Source organism: Phocoena phocoena, chromosome 1 (genome assembly GCF_963924675.1).
Source record: "Phocoena phocoena chromosome 1, mPhoPho1.1, whole genome shotgun sequence".
Taxonomy (NCBI): domain Eukaryota; kingdom Metazoa; phylum Chordata; class Mammalia; order Artiodactyla; family Phocoenidae; genus Phocoena; species Phocoena phocoena.
Genome location: NC_089219.1, coordinates 115697319 through 115701748, shown reverse-complemented (window position 1 = coordinate 115701748; position 4430 = coordinate 115697319).

Genomic DNA, 4430 nt, shown 5'->3' with positions numbered 1-4430 from the left:
TTCCCACAGGTTCCATCCCCAAATACCATCACATTAGAGTTTAGGGCTTCAACATACAGGTTGTGCAGGTTGTGGGGGGGGGGCGTGGGTGGACACACAATTCAATCCATAGCACTGAAGTTATATCTACTCTCATACTATCCCTGTCACCTGGAGCTGGGGTCTCCAAATTTTTTGGATGTGAAAACTCCTTTTTTAATTTCAAAATATTTCATGACTCTCCAGCTTGATGATGGTGGATAATAATAGTTGTACTATTTGTTCCAATTGATAGAAAAAAAAATCCTGAAAAGAGAACTACGAATTTAGTAATTCATGCTTTCAAATGAATTATGATACAGTCAAAAATAGCTGCACATGTCTTTGTAAGTATTTATACACCCTGCATATGAAAGCTGATGCACACATGAATCCTGGAACTCACTGCAGTGTCTCTGAGGCAACAAGGAGAGAAGTGGGAATGATGCTCTGAGTAGTTGGTTAGACCAATAAGTGGGTAGGGCATAGGTGGAGGGAATCTGGGGTAGGAATGCAGAGAGGCAGCTGAAAGGTTTATTAACACATGGCAAATGTGTCCAGGAAGTCATTCTGGAAGACCCTGGAGAATAGTTAGTTTCCTTTTACCGGAATGTGGGATCAAAGACTATAGGAGAAGCCCATTTTCAAAGTCAGGGCCTCCTGGGAAGAGGGAACTCATTCTATGAATGAGAACTTGATAAAACTGCTGTTATAACTGTCACCTCGGAGTGAGATAGAAAACAATGTGGGGGACAGGGTGGTGGAGCTAATAGCTATCCTGCTTCCTGCTGCCAGGAGACATCATGTCCGTTAACAGTTTTGACTCCTCACAATAACCTTGGGAGGTTGATATTGTCAGCCTCACTGTGCAGATAGGACACAAAGACCAGGGAGGTTAAGTGACTATCCTTAGGACACATGCTTATAACGGTGGACCTAGGATAGGAACACATGCTACTCTGGCCCCAAAGCCTGTGCTCCATCTACAATATCTCACTGCTTAAGCATCTCCTACTTCAGGCTGTCAATGCTTTGAAGGGGGTCAGGGACAATAATAAATGTGGGTAGGAGGCTGGGTACAGAGGTTAATGATCTAGTGGTCCTGAGCCCTAACATTTTCCAGTGGCCTTTGGCCCACTGTAGATTTCCTTTTATCTTTGGAGCTGTGCTGAGTGGAGAAAGGTTGCACTAAGATATTTGAGAAGAAAACATATTACAGTACATAATTTCTGAACTTCCAGACTAATTTCCAAGACACAATGACATTCAAATAGGATTTGAGATATGTGTAAATTCACAATGTATAGAACTCCTTTTTCTCCTAGTCTTTAATTAATATAAAGGAGAAAGCTGGTTCATATAATCATCATTAGCTTATAATGCAGCTGCAGACCCTGGGGTGAATTGCCTGTTTTTAAATCTTGATTTTGCCACGTACTAGCTGTATGACCTTGAGGAATTTACTTAATCTTTTCAGGTCTCAGCTTTCTCATCTGTAAAGTAAGTTTAATAAAATACTTACCTCATAGACTTACAGTGAGGATAAAATGAGTAAAGTGCTTAAATTCATGCCTGCTATCCAGGACGTAGTCAATATATGTACCAAAAGGGAACATCACCAAGGGGGACAAACAACCTAGAAGTAATGAAATAATAAAAAGAAAAGAGGGAGAAGAACTCTCTGCTGATGCTAATTGTGTTTTAGCTGCCCATAGAGTCATTTATTCTTTCCTTCCTTTCTTCTTTGTTTTAATAATTATTGAGCAGCTACTATGTATCTGGTACTGTTCTAAGTGCAACAGATGCAGAGAGGACACTCGGGGAGTGGAGCCTGAGTGATAGATATAGGTATCTCATGGTTCAGATTAAATTCAAGATAGCTAATGTCTAGAATAGGCTGTGAGAGGAGATACCACCTTTTCTTTTTCTTTTTTTTCTTAAGATTTTTTTTTTTTTGATGTGGACCATTTTTAAAGTCTTTATTGAATTTGTTACAGTATCGCTTCTGTTTTATGTTTTGGTTTTTGGGCTGCAAGGCATGTGGGATCTTAGCTCCCTGACCAGGGATCGAAACCACACCCCTTGCACCACCAGGGAAGTCCCATATTTTCTTTTTTTTAATTAATTATTATTATTTTTTTAGTTGAGGAGATTCTAGTGTGTGGACCCAGGACATTCTATGATCCAGAACCAGCTCTTTCTTTTCAGCCCTGCTTCCTTCCTATGTTCTCCAAATACCACTTGTTCTAATACCTAAGTCTCCCTCCTTCTGTGTGAAAGGTCGTTTCTGCTTCTATTTTCTAGTCTGTAAACAATAAAGAGACTGAAACTTATTAAGGGTTTGAATTACCAGTAACTGTAAGAAAGCAGTGATAAAAACAACAAAATATTAAAGTTTATAAAAATCTCTGGCTTTAACCCCAGTGTAAGTGGAGGGAAGCTTAATTTTTTTTTTCTCACTTCATTTGTCTCCATTGGCTCATCTATAAAATAGAGAGGATAATATCTACTCATAGTGTTCCTATGGAGATTATATGAGTTACTGTTTGTAAATAGCCAAGCACAGTTCTTGATACATAATAGGCAAACAGTACATTACGTTTCTGCTTCCCTCCCTTCATCTGTCCTCCCCATCCCCACTATGCATAACTCTGGGTTCTACTTGTATGTTAAGCCCACCCCCAAAGCACACATACCTTTATTCTCTCTCTCTCTCTCATGTTCATGGATGGGTCTTGTTATTAATTTCTCCAATCTCTGTTGATTGGAAAGCCCAGGTCTCACTTTCTACCTCCTCTCCAACTCTAGATTCTCAAATGTGTGGGGATGGGGGTAGAGGTGGTCTGGTTTCAAACCCCATCTCTTCTTACTTCACATGTGACCTTACAAATATTTCCTCCTCTGTTTAGGCTTCAGTTTCTTCTCCCATAAGATGAAGACAGTACTAATGTCTACCTCAGGGGACTGATGCATGGGAAGGGTTGCATGGGAAGATGCCAGTAAGGCATTTAGCAGAGGGCCTGGTATAGAGCGTGCCATCAATAAGTGGTAACTGTTGATAAAGATGAGCATAGATTTCAAAATATGAGTGTTGCTGGTCATTGTTTTATCTTCACTTCTCCTCCCCCAGGCCTGACGTCAAGGCTAGAAGGTGGCTGGTCTCCATCTAGCTAACACTGTGGGGCAGCTTGCAGATTAGAGGATGCTTTTCTTTCTTTTGGAGATGTGAGGAGAAGGAGGTAGCGGGGGAATGAAACACAATATTTAAGCAGAGGAGAGAATCCCAAAGACCAGGAAGAGGATCTGCATGTGGGTTGGAATGGAAAAACCACTCCCAGCGCAGCAATTCTGCAAGCGTGCCTTTGTCCAGGATCTCTGCCTTGAACTCCTACACTCATGAACCCAATATTTCAGCCAGCCAGCTGGCTGTTTACTGACACTCATCTTTCTGCCCTCTGCTTGATATCTGGGGCAGTAAGGTGGGCACTTCTGTGTTCAGGGAATATACTTTTTCTAGTACAGAGAGGGAAAATTAGGTTCACTCAACCAGATTCAGATGTTCCATTTCTCTCCTCCAGGCCCCACCAGCCAGGAGTGTGATAGACGGTGTGGGGATGGGACTGCATGTCCCCAATCCCTCTGGCTCATTCAGTGCGAAGAATATATTTTGAGCTAAATTCACCAATTAAGCCCTTTGAAAGTTCTGCCTGAGATTTTCTAAGACTAATGCTCAGATATCACTTCCTGAGTGATTTTTCAGTATTTATATAATGCTTTTTATTCCCCAAGTTTTGTGACATAGCCGTACATTCATCTTTCCACTTGGCAATATTCCTAGGAAAGAAAAGAAAAAGAAAAGGTGATATTCCATGAGGCAAGGGTCATAAAGCCACATCCAGTCAGACAAGAATCATGCTTCATTGAGTCATAGAATGTGACTTACATCTCACCAGGCAGGGCTGAGGCTCTCTCAGTCTTTAGGAGAGCAAAGGCTTGAGAGTGTAGAACCAGGACTGCCAGGACTCCTGCTGTGTGTGGCAGACACGGCTCCCAGAGAATCTTCTGGAAGGGAGGGATAGAAGAAAAACTTAGAGCCCACCAAGGTCTGTTAGTTAATTTCTCTCTCTGATTGGCCAGATCTGGGAGTAACAAACAGACAGAAAGCAGCACTGCATTCTCCTATGCCTCCCCAAAGCCCTGTTCCTTTAATCTGGATCGCAGTCTGTCAGTGAGAGCCATTCTCCTGTACCCCAGGACTCTGGGGTCCCTCTCCCCAAAGCCACAGTGACTGTCCCCAAGGCAGCAGTAGCAAGATCCAAACACCATGATGTCTGGGGATCTCATTAGAAAAGGGGCTCATCAACCTACTCACATAGGTAGTATGTAGTTGTCAGGGAGAAAGAAATTTTCCT